Source organism: Tupaia chinensis, unplaced genomic scaffold (genome assembly GCF_000334495.1).
Source record: "Tupaia chinensis unplaced genomic scaffold, TupChi_1.0 Scaffold142158_1, whole genome shotgun sequence".
In the NCBI taxonomy this organism is placed as follows: Eukaryota; Metazoa; Chordata; class Mammalia; order Scandentia; family Tupaiidae; genus Tupaia; species Tupaia belangeri.
In genome coordinates this window covers 6,918-15,442 of record NW_006202009.1, presented here as the reverse complement: position 1 = coordinate 15,442, position 8,525 = coordinate 6,918, and the positions used below count along the sequence as shown (strand labels likewise).

Below are 8,525 nucleotides of genomic sequence, written 5' to 3'. Positions count from 1 at the left end.
AAGATATTTTATTTAGTTTTGGGAGGTTTTACTTTCAGAATATATGTAAATTTGGCACAGAAAAGCCCCTTTAAAATTTTGCCAATTGCTCAATAAAATAAATATTTAGGATAACTTTATGAAGATATTCAGACATTAATTCTATGAAAGCTAATGTTTCTCAGAATTTGCATACATAATCAAATTGGTAAAATAAACCAAAGAATATAATTTAACAACCATCAAAACATTGTAAATCTCAATTGCTAGTGAAGCATTTGTTCCTCTCCTATATTCATTTTCAACTTTTAATTTATTTTCATTTTATATTGATCTTTTAAAAATTACAGATTAGGTCCACCTCCATCGGCAGCCTCCTGCCCAGTCAGGGAACCCCAGGCAGGGTTGATCATTAGTCCCAGCCCCAGCCCCCAGTTCACAATCTCAGAGGCTCCTCTCCTCAGCCAGAAAAGTCAGGGCAGTTCTCAGCTCTCAACTCTCAAGCAGAGTATACCTACATTTGCAGTCCTCTGCTTAGTCAGGGAACCTGAGGCAGGGCTCACCATCAGCAATAGTCTTAACACCCAGCACCCAGCTCCCAATCTCAGATCTCTCCTCCTCTCAGTCAGAAATATTAGGGCAGCTCTCAGCTCTCAAGCATAGTCTGTGTCCACCTGCAGCCCCCAGCCCAGTCAGGAAACCTGAGGCAGAGCTGACCATCAGCCCCAGACCCAGCCTCCAGTTTCTAACCTCAGAGCCTTCCTGTCCTCTCAGTCAGGAAGGTCAGGGCAGCTTTCAGATCTCAAGCAGAGTCCACTGGAATATGCAGTCTGCTGCCCAGTCAGGGAACCTGAGGTAGGGCTGACCTTTAGCATCATCCCCAGCTCCAGTCTAAGCCCCAAGCTCCCAATCTCAGAGCCCTCCCTCCTCTCAGCCAGAAAGGTCAGGGAATCTCTCAGCTCTCAAGCAGAGTCCACCTCCATCTGGAGCACCCTCCACAGTAAGAAAACTTGAGGCAGAGCTGGCCATCAGGCTCAGCCACAGCCTCAAACTCTCAACATCCCCCCTCCTCTCCAGAAAGGTCAGAACAGCTCTCAGCTCTCAAGCAGGATCCAACTCCATATGAAACCTCCTTAATAGTCAGGGAACCTGAGGCAGGGGTGATCATCAGTCCCAGCCCCAGCCTCCAGCTCTCAACCTCAGAGATCCCACTCCTCTCAGCCAGAAAGGTCAGGGCAGCTCTCAGTTCTCAAGCTAGTCCACCTCCATCTGCAGTCCAGTCAGGGAACCTGAGGCAGGGCTGACTATCAGCCAAAACCTCACCTGCCCCCCAGCTCCCAATCTCAAAGCCCTCCCTCCTCTCTGCCAACAAATTCAGGGAAGTTATCAGCTCTCAAGCAGAGTCCACTTCCATTTGTAGCCCTTTGCCTAGTTAGGGAACCTGAGGGAGGACTGACCACCAGCCCCAGCACCACCTCCCAACCTTAGAGCCCCCCCTCCTCTCAGCCAGAAAGATAGGCCTTTTATTGCCTTCTTTCTTTTACTAATGCTTCATTTCTCCTTCCCCCATAGGTCAGGTCAGCTCTCAGTCTCAAGCATAGTCCACTACCATCTATCTGTAGTCACCTGCCCATTCAGGGAGCCCGAGGCAGGGCTGTCCATCAGCCCCAGCCTCAGCTCCCAACCACAGATCCTCCCCTCATAGCAGTCAGAAAAGTAGGCCTTTTTACTTCTTTCTTTTGCTAATTATTTATTTCTCCTTCCCTCAGACATCAGGGAATCTCTCAGCTATCAAGCAGTGTCCACCTCGATCTGCAGACCCCTGCTGAAATCGTGCACCATGCAAGAGTAGTGCTGACTTTTTGTTTTTTCCTTTTTCATATTCCTTTTTTTTTTCCCTCTTACATTGTCATTTTCTCCTCATCCTCCACCCACCTCAGAGGGATGAGACAGGTCTAGAATTATAGTTTTTAAGCATTTTAGCATGATGAGGCTCCCAGGGATCTTTGCTCTATATTGAATCACCTGCAAAAATAGGAGAAACTGCTCTTCAGAAACCCGAATAGAAAACTCTTCCCATGGGGACCACATTGATAGCCACAGCAGAAGAGAGACTCTGGCAAAGAAGCATTCATATCAAAAGGGAACCAAACTAATTCCAAATTGTGGCAATATTCTCTAGAGAGTCATCCAAATGTGAGTACATCACCAAAGTCACGGAAGTGCCTCAAGTTTGAAAAAACAGAAAGGAAATATGTCTCCATCGAGAGAACACAATAGCTCTCCTCCATCCCTTGCAAAAACAGAAGTTACTGAAATGTCATAAAAGAATGTGGAACATTCATGTCAACAAAACTCTGTAAGTTGGAACAGAAATGAGACAATGGACTCCAGGAGAAGAGGAAGTCCTTCCACTATTTGAAAGAAGAAATGGACACCATAAGGAAGAATAAAATGTAACTATTAGAGATGAAGATTGTAATACAGGAAATCATAAGTTCTCTTGAAAGTATTAAAACCCGATTAGACCATGCTGAAGATCGAATCTTGAATGTAGAAGACAAAACCTTTACCCTAGAAAAAAACACCAAAAAAGATAGAAAAAATATTGAGGATAAATATATTAGAAATACTAGATTGGAATAAACGTCCAAACATCCAAATAATTGACATCCCAGAAGGTGAAGAAACTAATAATGGCATTGAAAATCTATTCCATGAAATCCTGGAAGAAAACTTTCCAAGTCTAGAGAAGCATTAAAACATCCAGGCCCAAGAAATACAAAGGATCCCAAATAGAATCAACCAAAGAAGATCCTTTACACTGCACATCTTAGCCAGACTGACCAAAACCACAGATAAAGACAAGATACTAAAACTGGCAAGAGAGAAATGTCATGTGACTTACAAATGTCATCCCATCAGGCTAACACCAAAGCTTTCAAAGTAATCAATGCAAGAAAGAAAAGAATGGGAAGACATATTCAAAGTTTAAGAGAGAAACAATTTCAACTAAGACTATTATATTCAGCAAGATTATCCTTCATATGGAAAAAAATATATTAAAATCTTCTCAGACAAACAAAACCTGAAAGAATTTGCTAACAACAGAGCAGCTCTTCAAGAAACTCTGAAGAGAGTTCTGTACCAGGAAAATTGAAGAAGGGAAAGAAAACAATAAGAGAATCAGAAGCAACCAAGAGAATGGCCAATTTAAAGGTAAGGAAAAGTCCAGAAATATAGATAATAACATTGAATGTTAATGAATTAAATTCTCCAATCAAGAGACATGATTTGGCTAAATAGATTTTTTAAAAAGAGAGAGAGAGAAACCTGTTGCCTACAGGAAACATATTTCATAAAGACAAATGTAGAATAAAGGTGAAGGCCTGGAAAAAGGTATTCCATACAAACAGGAACTACGAAAGAGTTGGAGTCATGATACAAATTTCAGACAAAATAGGTTTTAAACAAAAACTGTAAGAAGGGGCAAAAAGGGCACTATATAGTAGTAAAAGGTCTAACTCATCAAGAAGATATAACACTTATAGATATCTATGCATACAATTCAGGAGTCTCCAAATACATGAAGAAAAGACAGATCTAAAAGATAGACAGCAACACACTAATTTCTGGGGATTTCAACACCCCATTATCTCTTTTGTACCGATCATCTAGACAAAACATAGGCAAAGAGATACAGTATCTAAATGATGCCAGAGATAAAATGAATGTAACAGATATCTATAGAACTTTCCACACAAAAACTACAAAATACACTTTTTTCTCTCCCCCACATGGAACCTTCTCAAAGATTGACCACATGGTAGGGCACAATAAAAGCCTATACATCTTCAAAACATAGAAACTATATCCTCAGATCTGTGGAGGCACAAAAACTTGCTAATGGGATCAACATCATTGTGGCCATACCAGTCTGTCTCCTGGACCAAATGCAGAATACCCCAGGGTTTATGTATAAAAACCTATGGTGTCTGGTTATTGATTAGGCTGATCGGATCCTAGATGTTGGCTTTGAAGAGGAATTAAAGCAAATTATTTAACTTCTGCCAATATGCAGACAGACCATGCTATTTTCTGCTACACAAACTAGCAAGGAGGAAGACTTGGCAAGAATTTTTCTGAAAAATGAGCCATTTTATGTTGGTGTTGATGATAAAGCTAATGCAACAGTGGATAGTCTTGAGCAGGGATATGTTGTTTGCCCCTCTGAAAAGAGATTCCTTCTGCTCTCTACATTTCCTAAAAAGAACCAAAATAAGAAGCTAATGGTCTTCTTTTTCATCCTGTAAATCAGTGAAATACCACTATGAGTTGCTAAACTACATTGATTTACCTGTCTTGGCTATTCATGGGAGGTAGAAGCAAAACAAGTGCACAACCACATTTTTCCAGTTCTGCAATGCAGATACAGGGATATTGCTGTGTGCAGACATGGCAGCAAGAGGGCTCAATATTCCAGAAGTTGATTGGATTGTTCAGTATGACCCTCCAGACGACCCAAAAGGAATATACTCATTGTGTGGGTATAACAGCCAGAGGCCTAAATGGAAGAGGGCATGCCTTGCTCATTTTGTGCCCAGAAGAATTGAGTTTCCCTCATTACTTGAAGCAATCCAAGGTTCCATTAAGTGAATTCGACTTTTTCTGGTCTGAAATTTCTGACATTCAATCTCAGCTTGAAAAATTGATTGAAAAGAACTACTTTCTTCATAAGTCAGCCCAGGAAGCATATAAGTCATTCATACGAGCTTATGATTCCCATTCTCTAAAACAGATCTTTAATGTTAACAACTTAAATTTGCCCCAAGTTGCTTTATCTTTTGGTTTCAAAGTGCTTCCTTTTGTTGACCTGAATGTGAACAGTAACGCAGACAATTGTAAGAAGAGAGGAGATGGAGGTGGGTTTGGCTACCAGAAAACCAAGAAAGTCGAGAAGTCCAAAATCTTTAAAAACATTAGCAAGAAATCATGTGATGGAAGACAGTTCTTTCACTGAAAATAAACCTTTTTAAATTTTGAATTACATTGTCCTAAAATAATTTTTTATTTTGTTTTTTGCTTTAACAAAGGAAATTTTTGTAGCCTTTAGAATTTAGACAAATCCAACAAAACTGTATATTAATTTGGTTGCCAGCACTGAGCACTGTATTTTCCAGCAAGTCTCTTACGTTTGGGACAGAAAACATTTCAATTTTCCTTGGTCATACAAGGGGAAAGTGAGGAAATTTTTTGGTATTTTTTGTGATAATACAGTATTTTAAAATATCCCACCACCCCAAAATTTACATTGTCCTTTCATATAATTCTTTTTGTACCTTCTCGTCTTGGTAGTGATGATTTTGTGGCATGGGTGCTAGACTCACTCACTTGCTGTAAAAGGTGACCTAGTATACTGGGTGGGTGGTGGTAATGCAGAAGAGAGACTGTTTAATTTCGGGTTGTAGTTGTTTCTTGAACCTTCACATAGTTCTTGACACTTCCTAAAAATGCTACCGTGTAAAAAGGGCAGGAAACTGTAAGGGAATACCTAAGAAGCACCTAAAGATGAAGGTGGAATCATTTTCATATATTCCATATTTTCAAACAATGAGCCTTTTCTCAGTGTTTTTTGTGTGTGTGTGTGTGTGTGTGTGTGTGTTTTAAAGAAATATGGGTTATGTGTCATTGTTATTTGAATACAGTGCCTCGTACAGTTTTAACATTTGGAGAGCAGGGGGTTGTGTTTTTTTAAGCCTCGTTTGTACTGATATAACGTAATATTGTGCCACTCTTCATTTGGTAGCTTAGCAAAGGTTTTTTTAAGAAACAGAATGGTGGTTTTCCTCACTTCCACTTCTCCATGGTGGTTGAAATTTTGATAAGCCCTTCTGACTCTGCAGAGTACTTAGAAGACAAGGCCAGGTATCAGTAGACTTAAAGCCAAATCATCAACAGCACGCAGTGTGCATTAATAGTAGTATCTTTTTTTTTTCTTTTTTTTGGAGAGGTTTTTCGCTATAGGGCGCATGCGCTCACCAGACAGACAGAAAGAGACAGAGAGACAGAAAGCAAGAAATCACCCCCCAGGGGGGATGGTCACGCCACAATCCCTTCTCCTCCATTCTCCTCTCGGGGTCTTGGGCACGTACGCACACGAGCCCGGCGTGAGTTTTAAGCCACCGGGTCTGGGACGCGAACCGTGGTCGACTACGTGGGAATCCAGTGACATAGCCAGTACGCTAACTGCTGGTTCCCAATAGTAGTATCTTTGTGAGAAAAATTACCAGTTGCAAATCCACAAAACAAAGTAGATTCACAGTGAAAATGAAAAAATTGAACAGATTCAGAAAAATAACAAATTCAGTGATTTAGGAACATGGTTTATATTTAGACAGATGTTTTGGTTGTAGGAGCATTTGATTTCTTTTTTTGGGGGGAAGAGGTTTTTTTGTTTTGTTTGATTTTTGGTTTTTTTTTTTTTTTTTTTTTTTTTAGAGGTTTTTGCTATAGGGCGTGTGCGCTCACCAGAAAGACAGAGAGAGATGGAGAGAAAGAAAGCGAGAGATCACCCCCCAGGGAGGATGGCCACACTGCAATCCCTTCTCCTCCATTCTCCTCTCAGGATCTTGGGCATGCACGCACACGCACACGCGCCCAGCGTGATTTTAAGCCACCATGGGAGTTCAGCGACACAGCCATTATGCCAACTGCTTGCTGGTCCCCTAGGAGCATTTGATTTCTAATATGTTTTGTGGAGAATATTACCACAAAATAGTTATGATTTTAGCAATTCAAAGCCAAATTTGCTGGCATTGTTTTGCTGTCATACTAGTTAATATTCATAGTCTTACATCTAAACCCTTCTGAGAAATCAGAAGTAGAAGAAATAGTCTGATAAATGACTTCTAGTAAGAAAAGAAAAGAAAAGAACAAAATCCCACCTCTGGGCTTGACTGCTACTACCCCTGGCTTTCTGCTGGATTTCTAACTCCTGGCATTTAATGACTTTGTCTAGTACCTTCGCTTTTCTAAAGCAATCATGTTTTTTAAAATATACAAAAGCAAGAGGAAGAATGTTTGATCATTTAACAGAAGTAAATACTGTTTATATTCTGGTATATCACCTAGTTTTTTGTGTGTATGTTCATACTTAATTTTTTTTATCAAGAATTAAGTCATCCTCTACCTGCTACTTGTAACCAGCTTGTTTCATAACATGTTATTTCCTGTGTCATTAAATAATCACATCAATCTTGTATTTAACAAAAAAAAGAGAGAGAGAAAGGAACCAAATAAATCAAGTTCACAATGAAGCAGGCAATATAACAACAAATTTAATAGAAAAAAAGTCATTAGAGGATACTATGAACAACTATACACCAACAAACAAGAAAACCTGGATGAGATATACAAACCCTGGACACATACAATCTTCCAAGATTGAATCAGGAGGACATAGAAATCCTGAATAGGCCCATATCAAGTAATAACAATCAATTGAATTAGTAATAAATAAACTTTCAACAAAGAAAAGCCCTAGTCCTGATGACTTCACTTGAATTCTACAAAACATTTAAAGAAAAGTTATCTATTATATTGTCAATGTACTATTTCTAAAGATCCAAAAGGAATAAACTATGACAAACTCATTCTTTGAAGCTTCCATCACCCTTATCCTTAAAACAGACAAGGACATGACAAGGAAGGAAAATTATATACCAATATCTCTGATGAATATAGACACAAAAATTCTCAACAAGATACTAGCAAATTGTATCCAACAATATATAAAAAAATTATTCATCATGACCAGGTAGGCTTTATTTCAGGGATATAAGGGTGATTAAATATACAAAAAAAAAACCCATAAACATAATACACTGCATTAACAGAACAAAAGATAAAAACTATATGATCATATCAATTTATGCTGAAAAAGCATTTGATACAATATCTCTTCATGATCAAGACTCTCAGCCAAATCAGCATAGAAGGGTCATTTATGTTAAGGAAGGGTCATTCCTCCACATAATAAAAGCTATCTATGAAAAACCCATAGCTAACATCATTCTGAGTGGTTAAAAGCTAAAAACTTTTCTACTACAAACTGGTACAAGACAAGGATGTCCACTTTCTCCACTCCTTTTCAATATAGTACTGGAACTCCTCGCCAATACAATCAGAAAAGAGAATAAAATAAAAGGCATTCAAATAGGAAAAACAGAGGTTATATTATCTCTATTTGCAGATGACATAATTGCACACATAGATGATCCAATGATATGCATGAAAAAGTTCCTGGAAGGGGGACCAGCAGTTGGCATAATGGCTATGTCGCTGGACTCCCATGTAGTTGACCATGGTTCGTGTCCCAGACACAGTGGCTTAAACTCACGCCAGGCACATATGCATGCGTGCCCAAGATCCCGAGAGGAGAATGGAGGAGAAGGGATTGCGGCATGGCCATCCCCCCGGGCGGTGATTTCTCGCTTTCTATCTCTCTGTCTCTGTCTGGTGAGCACACACGCCCTATAGCAAAAACC

At 39.4% G+C, this 8,525-nt stretch overlaps 1 pseudogene; it reads left to right on the top strand.

Annotated features, from left to right (window-relative positions):
- The window catches only part of LOC102467999 (ATP-dependent RNA helicase DDX18-like), a 7,643-nt pseudogene extending 2,644 nt beyond the window's left edge, over positions 1 to 4,999 (top strand).
- Positions 5,000 to 8,525: the final 3,526 nt, after the last annotated feature.